At 39.8% G+C, this 12,271-nt stretch overlaps 1 protein-coding gene across 1 annotated transcript in view; it reads left to right on the top strand.

Annotated features, from left to right (window-relative positions):
• The window catches only part of STON2 (stonin 2), a 55,098-nt gene that overhangs the window by 32,378 nt on the left and 10,449 nt on the right, over window positions 1-12,271 (top strand). The gene's annotated exons all lie outside the window — the stretch shown is intronic.

Genomic DNA, 12,271 nt, shown 5'->3' with positions numbered 1-12,271 from the left:
CAGAGGACAAGCAGGGGTTAACATTTCTTCCCATTCACTAATGGCTGCGCATAGCCCGTGGCCCGGCGGTGGGGCAGCCCCGGCGGGGGGTGGGAGGCAGCCCCGATGGGGGAGGCAGCTGTTGGTCCTGCCAGTTCACCCCGCTGCTATAGCAACAGGTCGGGAATGCCTCTGTCTCGGCCATCCCTGCCTCCATTCAGAAATGTCTGGTTTGCAAGACAGCTTTATTGTCTGCCGGACAGTTGTCTTTTCCATCAGCTTCCCTCGAAGCAGCCTCATCCACGAAGACAAAAGGCCTGGCACAAAGAAGAGACTAAACAGGGCTGAAAGTTTATAGGGGGGGAAAAAAAATCCCCTTAATTCATGTTTTAACTGTTGTGGAGAGAGGAGAAAAATTATTCTAGCTTCTCCTAAATGATAGTTCATAAAGAAGGAGAGGGAGCATAATTAAGTTTTGCTAGGATTCAGTAATTGCTTCCTGATGCCTCATTAAACTATTTACAAGTAGACTGGCTCACCCAGTGGACATTGTGGCACAGTTTTTACCCAGCATGCTGGGGCTGCTGCCATTTGACAGCTGTGCAGATCCTGTAAATGAAAGAGTTTGGTTTAAATTTGCTTTATGGGTGAACCAACTTTCATAACCAAAATCATCAGCAGATTTGAGCTCAGGCACAGATTTTGCCACGTCAAGTATATATCTTGTTTTCTAGGGTTGTCCCTGTATGCACAGATGATGGGGAAATTTTAGGGGGAGGATACTGCTGAGTTAGTAAATATAGGGTTTAATCTTCCAAGCTGTCAGCATTTCTAGAACATTAAAGTTCTGGTTCAGATAAACACACTCCCTTCCAGCACAATCTTTGTCCCAAGCAGAAAGACACTTTCCTTAAGCCAGAGTGATGGCAGAATTCTTCTTCATTACTTTAAGTGCTCATGCCTGTGTTCCTCAACAAATAGTACAAGAAGTGCCATTTCACATGAGATGTTAAATTCAAAGTTTTCCACAAGGTGCATGTCCTTACCCACATGACTGGCCTTTTAGTTTTCACCATTTGACCTTGATGTGACCTACATGTGTGCTACGAACCTGCAAACTGGGGAGACGCAGTGCCAAAAATCAGATTACATCGTGTTCCTAAACCCCTTTAGATATTTCTTCTAGACTCATTAACCCAGAGAAGTCTGCTGCTGGTACATTTTCATCTGACATTTATTTCTGACACTTCATTTCAGTACTTTATCCACCATATCTAAATAAGCCAGTGAGAAGAAAAATTTCCTTTCTCCCCCCCCTCCTTTCCATAATATACTAAAACAATTCTGCAACCTCATCCCATGAAGCAAAAAACCCACTTTTCCTAGGAAGTGATCAGCTTGTTTTTTGAAACATTAATATAACTAGTGAATTGAGGCATTCTTGTCCATAGCAGTGTTGTTCTTACACAATTAATGTCAAATCTGCTACACTAGCCTGTGCCACTGGATAATAAAATAGTGGTTTAGAGTACTTCAGTTACCTGTTAAGTGTTTGTTACCCATTCATTTCTTGAATGTCCATTTCATCTCTTTATGGGAATACATTAATAATTATTTTTTCATTTTATAGTCTGGGTACCTTTCTGTTTAAGCTCAGTATCCTCATGGTATCTTATTATCCTATGTTCCTCGTTTCTCTAATCCCTGTTGTTTCAGGCAGACCTTGGTTCTTTCGGGGCTCTTCTGCAAAATCTCACATGGCCCTTCAGAAAGCCATGCTTTGTTTACAGGGCACAGCAGCTGTGGGGCCCGTGTTGTTTTCCTTCACATGGGTCACATTCTGTGCTCAGCTCTTGTCTTTCAGCTGCCACCAAAGCAGCTACATGGTTTGGTGAAACAGGCAATAAGGTTTCCTATCTTGTTGTCTATCTTTTTTCCTCTAATTGTTTCCTGTACCCTGAAGACCTGCTAGGTCTCATCAAAGAACAAAGATGAATGCAGAAGTTCTAGAAAGCAGTTTATTTTGACTTATTTTTATGTGATGTATTTTGTACAGGGATTGCCCTAGCAGTGTCAGAGTCCTGTCCCACCTGGCCCCTGTACTCTGCCTAAATCCTAATATCTGCTATCTGAGGACAGAATTTTTCAGGATTCTTTGTTCAGTCCTTTAAAGCTGACAGCTTACTTTCTTGTGTATATATACGTTTGTATACACAAATATATGTATAAAAGGGGCTCACTAACTGAGATGGCTGACATTTGGGTCTCTTCTCCACAGGATTGTATTAATGTTTTCCACTCTTTTTGTCTGTGTTACAAAGAAAAACAGATTACCTGGCAAAGCCACAAGCTGAATTCCTTCTCTGCACACCAGTCAAAAAAATGAGGAGCATCCTTTGGGGAACAAAGAGGACACAAAGATAAGACTAGGTGGTAATGGAAGGAGCTAAAACTTCACAGCAAGAAAAGAAATCAGTGTGTCTGAGAAGTTATGCAGGGCTATTATAAGGGAATTTGAGCCCAGTGTGCCCTTTGTTTTGCCCTCAAGCAAAATCGTAGCTTGGAGGGAAGATGCCGGCTAGAGATGGGAAGATGGGAAGTTACGATCTGTGAAGAGAGGAAGGAAGCATGGGTTTACTTTTTGCTTCTCACCAGAGAGCACTGTGATAATATCATGAGGCACTTCTTTCCATTCTTCATGTGTGGGTCTCTTCTGGTCAAACTGTCACGTTTAAGAGTGAGGCCCATGCCTTTCTGTTCACTGTAACCACATCAGTGTGGCCCAAGGGAGAGAGGAAGAAATGGCTTGTTGGATCATTTCTGTTTGGCTGCTTCTGTGAAGTGACCTTGAATAATCCTCTGTACCGTGGTGGCTCCACACACACATGCAAAGGAAAAACAAAACTCTAAATTACATAAGATAGATAACAGCCCAGTATTTGGTTCTGTTGATTTCCTGTAATTGTGAGTAGCTGCACAACAGCTGGGGTTTTATGGTGGGAGCCTGGGCTAAAGGAAGGGCTGCCCTAAGGGAGTCCTAGACCTGGAACAGATGAGTGTGGAAAGGGGGCAATGGCCTCATCAATCAGAGCAATACATTGTAAAACAAGCCATTCCCTCATAACAGACTCCTGGGCTGGTCAGCAGCTGCCTTGGGTTGGAGATGATGTGCTGATAGCACCATGGGATGATAACAAGGCTTGGAGACTGGGTCAGAGGGCCATAGAGCAGGAGCAGTTAACTAAAATATATGTGGATGAATGTGCTGATAACTTTCTTGTCTTCTGCCATCCTTGGGACTCCTTTCATTATGCGCATACAAAGGGTGAGCTGGGTCAGCTCAGTTAGTTGTTGATGTGTATTTGCATGATTATACTAGTGAGGCTGCCAGGGCAGGCGCAAACTCTGCCAGTACAGATGTGCTTTTATAAACATTATCCAGGACAGCTCTTGTAATATCGCTGTAGCTTTCCTGGATGTGCAAAAACTGAGAAGAGTGTCACTGTAAAGGAGGCTGAAGTCAGGTTACCACCAGAGGGAATACTTCTTAGGTCCTATCTCCCTAAACCATCTTGCTCAGCATATACCCAAACCACAGCTTTAAAGGCCTTGAGAGGTGAAAACCAGTGGTGCAGCACCCTGACTCAGTGCTGAAACCATGTTAGCAACAGCATAATTTGTATTCTGAAGACAAATTTTATTTCCAGGGTCAAGTGGTGCCTATCTGACTCTAACAAGCATGTTTCAGTGTCTATTGCAGCAGGAGTTTGATTTCCAAGATCTTGGTAACTTTTTGGAAACTACAAGGTTTCTCACAGTATTTGCACACAATGCAAAGCTTTTCTTGTTTGGACTCTCAGCTACATACTTTTGTCATCCCAGTTTCTACTTAAGACAATACTTAAGTCTTTCTGGTGTACAGTTTAGAAGAGCAGGTATAAATAGTCTTCATGGCCTTACAATCCCAAGATGAGCCCCATGTTCATCTTATACTCCTGGAAAAATTCCCAAATCTCATTCCATCTTAAAATTGTTCTCCAGACCACCTTACTACTTGATCTCAGTGTCTCAGGCCTTTCATTGTTCCAGTCCTTACCGTTTATTTGAAGAAAAATCAGGCATTAAGTACTTTGTTTTTTCCTAACAAAATAATAATGGTATTTTCTGTATTTTGTTTTTGTATAAGAACGTGTCTCCCAGATCATAATTTTTAGTGTTACAACACTGTTCAAAGCAGATGCATTAAAAATAACTGAATTTTAAATAATTAATTAATATGAGAGTTTCCACTGAGAGCTGGGAGGGGTACATTCTTCCTGCATATCATCAGTTTTGCCCCCTGTTAGTATCAGGTCAGTCTTAGCAAAGGGAATCATGCCATTCACTCTCTTTAGAAAAGAGACGTACGTATATGACGTACGTAGATCTCAGGCAGAAGTATTGCTGGCTGGTACTAGAGGCCTTTTTGGCTTACCTTCAGTGTATTTAGTGCAGTTCTTCTCACTTCTAAATAATGTGAACAGCGCTCTGTTTCTCAGCATATGGGAGGAACAAACAGTAAGAAGCAAGTGCCCAGCATTTCTCCTTGCAGTTCATAGCCAGTCCTGTACTTGAGCATCCAGTCCTAGCTGTTTACTGCAGCTTCTCCACCTTTCTCTTTGTACTCATACAGATACCTATACTTGGAATCAGCCAGTGCACAAGGAAGTTCCTTGTCACATGAGTTAAATTTTGCTTAGCCAAGAGCCACAGCTTCTACTGTCTCCAATTATTTTATTCCCTACAGGAGCTCCCTTGCTTATTCCATTCAGCCTGCACAGTCCCTAGAAAGTCCAAAAGCTTTCTCATGACCTGTAATGGCTTTGATGCACTTGACAACAGCCATTAACACTTCCCATTACATCAGTATTTCTGCTTTTTTTACAGAGAGGAAACTTGAGCAGCAGAGGGCATAAATTGCTAGCTGAAGGTCATTTAGACAATCACACAGTTCAGATTATCACCTCAGATTTTGCAGACCATTTCTATGTCATATGCCTTGCATCATGCTGCTTTGTGAGCACCTGTAATTATCTTTATTTCTTGAGGGCGAGGGTGTTGCGTTGGCAGGTGCAGTCTCAGTGATACTTACATAGGTCAGGGGTTAGACCTAGATCAAGCTATCCTTTCTGTTTTCTCACACTGTTAAACTAGTCCTCTTCAGTCCTTTGTGTTGTGTGCCAAAAATCCCACTAGCAATTAAAAAAACCCTGAAATTTACTTATACATGGCTTTATTGTAGCTATTCTCACCTTTGCATTGAGCATCTCACCTGTTAGTTCATAAAACTTCACTGTAGCCTGGAGCTCCCATATGCTTTGAGTCAAGACTGGCCAAACTGGCTAGTTACAGGATCTCTGCACTGTAAACAGAAAATATATGCATAACAAGCTACAGTGGGATAAGTATTAGCATAAGCTTCAGGGAAAAATGGAGCACTGTTAACTTCCATAATTTATGAGCGTATCAGCTGTGTTGTCTATGGAACAAATCTGCCTTTACAGTTCATCAGGTAACTAAATTATTAAAATATGTATCTGAAATAAAAGTTTCTGCTGAGCCTTACATTAGAAAATGGGAAATGGGTCTTTGTGTTTTTTTAAATAACAGCAGTGGCATAACTTGTTAATCATCTTACTATTGCTCGGGGTAAAAGTAGTGTATAAATATGATATTACCTCTTGCCCAGATAACCTGAGATATGCAGGCAGGTCTGGCAAACAGAATGTGAGATGCTGACTTGTTATAATATAAAACTTGATATTGGGAAATGCCTTGAGTGCAGGAATGGGGAAGCTAGTGCTACTATTTTTAAATGTGAGGTGTCTGAAATTGTTGGCAACAGTACATTTTGAAGATATAAAGTTAACAAATGTTTGTTTTTTCTCCTCCATTACCATCACTCTTTTATCTTTAAATCTTTGTTTATCAATATACATTTTAATTTTGTACCTTTTTGTGTCAGTCATCAAGCAAAACACATTCCTTCTTTCCCTGATATTCGTTGTCCTGCCTTTTTCTAAATGATGACCAAAGGTGGACATCACTGTTTTATTTTTGAAAGCAGTGAATTGAGCATTGGTACAGGCTTATTTGACATCCCTGTGTTCTGACTTGTCTTTTTTAGCTACACACAGCACAAGACTGAGCAAATAGTTGGGGTAATGCTGGCTTTAGTAATGCAGAAACTGTTTGTCTAGAAATCAGAGAACAGGCAGTTATTTTGCACTGACTACCAAGTTGTCATCAGCTGGTGTTACTATTTGTGGTCACTACCAGTACATTTTCTGAACTGATGGACTGGCAGTAAGCAAACCCAGAGTGTTTCAAACCTATAACACACATTATTGTCTCCTGCTTTCAATTCTCCTTTGGCTGTGGGAACGTCTTGCATTTATTCAATAGATCCAGACCCCCATGCTTATATGCAAGTACTGCACCTGCCTTTTTGGTCCATAACTTGATGCATGAGGCCATAGTGTGTTGCTTTGCACTCAAAATTTATGCTGCTTAATATGATCCGAAATTCTGAGAGGATCCAGTAGCTGGCACATTACCACCTGCAGACGGGCACTGCAGTTTCGGGCTTATTCCACATGGTGCTATCTCCAGCACTGAAGACAAAATTTAAGAGGTCTGCAAACCTCTGTATTTTGCTACCAGTCCATTACATATTTCTTGAAAAATTACAACATATTGTCTGTATGACAGATTTCTGTAACTTCAACTTTGTAAAAGAGAGGTTGTTCAACACATGCTAGTATCAGCTCCTCCAAGATGGAGTGGGATTGTCTTTGCATTTGTAGGATTTGCTACAAATTTATTCTGCTTGCCATATAATATGAACTTCCTGAAACATCCGGGGCTAGAAGGAGTATTTCTCTTTCGTTATTTGTTCTCAGATTATTTCTTCATGAGCTCTGTGTTCTCCTTTCACTGGCAGTTCCACTATTGAAGGATACATCGCTCTATGTATTGCTGATTAAAAGCAGAGAAGGAAGCAGGCCTCTGTGGATAGAAGCTAAGTCGAAAGTATCTTCAGAGGCAGACTGACTTTGTTTGTCTTGTCCAATGTACTTTGAAGGGAACTGCTTTTGACAAATGTCATGTGCATGTCTTCGTTGTTCTCGTTTGTTCCATTTTCTCCTTCTGGATAAAAGATGAAATAGAGGGATTTGTTCTCTAGAGAACCTGTCATTCTCTTATCCATCCCTCTGCTGAAACAGGTTCAGCTTTGCGTTCCCAGCTTTGCTCTGTCCCCTCACACGCAGGCTTCGCCTAGCCAAACTGGGAGTGCAGGTACTCCCCTGGCAGTAATAGTGACTAAGGCTGAGGTGTAGTCATTAGGCTTGGTAACCTTTGAACTGAGCACACCTTGCTGAGACAAAGTTAGATGACATAGTAAAAATATGTCAGTCATATCTATGTTATGTCTTCAGGGATGGAAATAAAGTTGCTTTGTAATTCATCACGTAGGTATGCTTAGCTGCATAAGCAACTGTGTTTACTTCATGTTTACTTCATTAATATGTTTGTTTAATAGAATTACGTTTTAAGGAAAAACAATTAGGTTTTAATCCATCACTTACATGAGATGTGTTCAGAACATGGCTAAAATGATTCCTAATTACAAAACAATAGTATTATGTCACATATATATGGTGAATTAATTATTTTATCAGGCATAGTCTTCTCTAAATGTTGAAAAAAACTTGACTTCCTCTATTTGAACAGTCTTTATGTACCACCTTCTGGCCAGCTAATGAAAGCACAGGAACTGATCTTCAGGAAAAACACGTGCTTCCTATATCTATGACTGTCAAATGGGTTTAAAACAAAAAGCTTGCTTTTTTGTAAAAGTTTTAGGACCCAGTATCTACCATTATTTTAACATGTAAGAGAAGAAGTCTGCTTTTTGTAGGTATGTTACAAGAACAAAATGTGTTTATTTAATTTTCTTTTTAAAGTAGCCTTCTTGTATTTCATCTTCAGTTTAGCAATTGCATGAGAGCTTACATTTGAAATAAAATATAGCAGTTCTTACAAAGATTAGAGGCTCATGGCGATAAATTAATTGAACATAGAAGAAGTGAGTTGTGTTTTAAATAGAGCTGGAAGCTCTGGTATTACTTCTTTTTAACTTCAGATTATTTAACTTCTTTTGACAATTAAGCTTCTTTTGGGACTTGCAGTTAATTTGCAATAGTTAACCATGCAACAGGCATCATACTTTGGTAGTCAAAAATCCACTGCTGGGAACAGACTATGTTAGTACTGCAGATTAGGAATGAAACTACACTAGGTTTAATTAGACCACTGATTTACGTGGCCTAGACACCCAGGTTGAAAGAGATGTAGTGATAAAATATGACAGAGTACAATCAACTGAAGTTACCTAAAGATTAAGCCATTCAGCATGATCTGAGAAGCCTGTCAAGCGGGAGGAGAAAGAATAAGAAAGGGAACTGTAGAAGTCAGGTCAGTTACTTCAGTATTTCATTTTGCACCTTCTCCTGCTGGTTGCTTGATCTGTGATGATTTTGTGATGATATTGTGCCATAAAGTCTGAAGTTAAAATCTGTCATAGCTTAGCACAGGATTGGCAATTAAACTGGGACAAAATCCTAACTTTTGTATTAATAGTTCAACACACTGGAGAACTAGATTGCTGTTATTTTTTTCTGTGTGGTGTGTTCAGCATCAGGAGGACAAGGACTGTGTGGGAAGTGATCTCTGCCACGTAAAGTCTTGCAGAGACCCTCAAAATCTGCAGCATAGATGTGCCTTCCAGCCTGTTGGGCATTGGTGGTCAAGGGGCCTTGAGCTTTCTAGCCCCTCCCCATAATCCCTACAAGGAGGCAAGGTAATGGCAATGCTTACTTTGGCTGAGGGGCAGATGTTGGCTACATCAAGGAAACGAGTACCCCATTGGAAGGTGCGACCATGTTAAGGGTATGCCTGTACTGCAGACTGAAGTAGAGCTATCTAAATTAAATGCAAATAAATATATTTAGGTAACAGACACCATCACGCCATGAAGCTCTGAGCTAAGTTGTGTCAAGAGACAAAATAGACAACTACTCAGAAACTGGAAAATCCAGGCATTTGCTCAGATCTGTTTGTCGAAGTCTTTAACCACCTTTCTTTCTGAAAGTTGTCCAACACTCTCAGATCTTCCTACTTCTGTGGTACAATTTTGGTTATGAATAGTTTGCAGTATCAATGTCCTTTAGCAGCTGGATGGCTGCCTTTCCCCCAGGCATAAGTAACCTGATACTACCTAGTGGTTTTGGCCAAATAGTTTAAATAGAAAAATGATGATACAACAAAGAGAACCCAAACCCTACTTTCATTGTAGTGAGTCACAAGAGGCTGATCACAGTGAGATGGTTTATATCCATTATAACAATGTTGTTTTCCAGTTTATCATACTGAAATGATTAACCATTTTGCTACTGAACACTTGCAAAGCCAACAAAACGTGAAGAGGCATGTGGATGAAAAAAAAAAGCTTACAGTGCAAGTTGGCATTTTATTTTCACTGGGGACTTAAGTTTCCAAATTATTTAATGACTCGGCAATAATGTTCAGGCATGTATGTAGCAAGATACAGCCATTGCTGGTTGCTGACACATTTATGTTGGGGAACGAATACAGAGATACGTAGTTGTGTGGGCAACCTGAGACTGTTTTTCCCAGAACTCACATGTTGATGGTGTCAGTTGGAAAGGAGAGAGAGCTACTGTCCCCCTTACCTCTGTGGTGAAACTGCTTCTGCGTTTTGGCCGGCTGGAGCAACCTGTCAGGTTGGAATTTGGCAAGGTCAAGCAATTAAAAGTTATTTTAATTTTGCAAAGTAAACACCTATCAAAGTAATTTGCTTAGGCAAGCAAAATCTGTCAAGAAGGAAAAAACAAGTGCATTGTTTTGATCACTTCTTTTTTTTAATGCAGATCTAGTATTTCTCAGTCAGGTGTCACTCCAGGTGAAGACTACTGGCACTCCATCAGCAAGCTCTTGTCTTTATTTATTTTGTAGGAAAGAATTTTGAAAATAATAAAGCAGGAAGTAAAACAAAGAACTTAACATTCATCTAGAGAATTGATTTCTTACGCGTCCTCTCCCGGACCTACTTGGGTGCTGCCAAATTGAAGAACATTCCCATTTTAAACATTCTCACCGTGTTCAGGAACTCCTTAAAAGCCAAGAAGGGAAAAATCTTAAGTTATTGTGTGATCTATCCTTTAGCAATGTTGAGATTTTTCACCATGTGGTACTTGTGTTTGTAGCAGAGGTGCCAATATTTTTCTTGGGATATACACACTAGTTCATCTTGTTCCCAGGAACTTTCTTTGGATGCTTAGCTGTGTTAGTATATTGTTTCTTTTATCTTCCCTGCTATTAGTCATTCTCTTGCAAAGTTAAAAACCTATCTTTTCTACAACCACCTCTGTATTCTTCAAATATCTGTAAAGCCAACAATATAGTTCTTTGGTACTAGAAGAATGTACTTTTTATGTTAGTTTTGGAAAGAAATATTACATCTCTTCCAAGATTTGACAGTTCCACATACCAAATCAAATAACACTTCATTGATAAAATTACACAAATGCTTACATTTATAAAGCCATCTTCTCTTAATGTTTCTGCTTTATTTCTGAGCATGTGGATCAAATAAGCAATTTATTTCATAAAACTTGTTCAGTTTAGAAAGAAATTTTGTCAGGTGATATGTTTTTCATATGGACTCTCAAGGTGACTTTTTTATCTGGCTCTCTCAAACTTACCAGAAGTGTTAAAACTTAATTTGTGGAATCACATTTGGTTTCTGCAATTCAAAAGCTAAGATATAGGAAAGGGGAAAATTATAATTGCAGATGGGGAAGAGGTGGTCTGCTCTTAATACCTGATCTTATCAACACAGGACTTCTGGAAGTCTTAAAAAAAATTGAGAATGTTTTGCCAGAAATACCGTAAGAGCAGAGTCTCTTACCACAGCTTTCCATTGCCTTTGCTTTGCTTTAGAGAGTTATGCTCTTGTTAAGTAATGGAAATGCATGAGACAACATAGAAGGTATCGGTGTGGACCTGGGATCAGAACATCAGATTATTCTTGGTGGGTTTTTTATTATTTTCTCATTTAGGGTGTGGTCGTGGTTGATAATCAGTTGGCTTGTTGGTTTATTACCCCACAAATCCATTCAAGGTATTGTAGCAAAAATTAACCTACCTCTATACGCAGTGTTATAACCAGTAGCAGGGACTACAGAAGGGCAATGCTGACAGAGAAAGGGCAGGGTAGAGAAAAAAATCTGAGAAATTGAGATAGTTCCACATCTTTTCAAATACACTTTGAAATGCATGTATAGTCTGTACAAGCTATCTGTTCTTGTTATTGCTTTGTTATTATTGTGGCTTGAAAAACAAACTGGTATTATTCTGCTTCATATATAATTCTTAATTATAATAACCCATAGAAGTTGCATGATCTGTTTTGTCTTTAGATCAAAAGTTGGGTGAACTTCCGTACAACTGGGATGAGAAGCCCAGAAAATCAAGTTACCCAAGACATAATGAGCTACTGGCAGGACTTTGGCTAACGTGAATATTCCCTTTTTCTAAATGGTAACTGGAATCAAAATTCAAATTGTCTGTTACGGTTGAGGCAGAATGGAAATCAAGCTCATCTTTTTTGGGAACTGGTGGCAGTTTAAATGATTAATTAAATAGTTTGTTAGTGTTCACACTGTAAAATATGCTCCAGTCACGTGTACCAAAGTGCTACTTTTTACGCTCACGCGCTGAAGAATGGTGACTTGTGTAAAGCATAGGATCTGTATACCTACCTGTTAGAAGCAAAAGGCACAAATGCTAGCACTGCTGAATCATACGTTGAGCAAATCTGTGGTGCAGCCACAGAGTGTGATTTCATGCTGGCTCCTCATTTTGAGGAGCACTCTTTTTCATTAGCCCAGTGGGAAGAAAATTGGAAGAAAGCCCTTTAATTTCTGAACTCTGAGAATTTATGCTCATTTTGAAAACAGCTTATTACCTCTGCAGCTATCTCCTCCATAAAGAGCTGGGATTGAAATAGCACAGTATGATGCAAGCTTGTGGGAAGTGTCTTGGCAGAGCCTAAGACTGGGACAGTAGCGATCAAAAGTGCCACGTCCTGACAGGAAAAGGACACCTTCCACAGTACAAGTCAAAACTACGTTTTTCCTTATCCTAATGTACATGACTAGATCACAGC

The sequence above is a fragment of the Chaetura pelagica genome, unplaced genomic scaffold (assembly GCF_000747805.2).
Source record: "Chaetura pelagica isolate M959 unplaced genomic scaffold, ChaPel_1.0 scaffold11, whole genome shotgun sequence".
In the NCBI taxonomy this organism is placed as follows: domain Eukaryota; kingdom Metazoa; phylum Chordata; class Aves; order Apodiformes; family Apodidae; genus Chaetura; species Chaetura pelagica.
The sequence above is the reverse complement of the archived record's forward strand: the minus strand, read 5'-3'. Positions and strand labels throughout refer to the sequence as shown.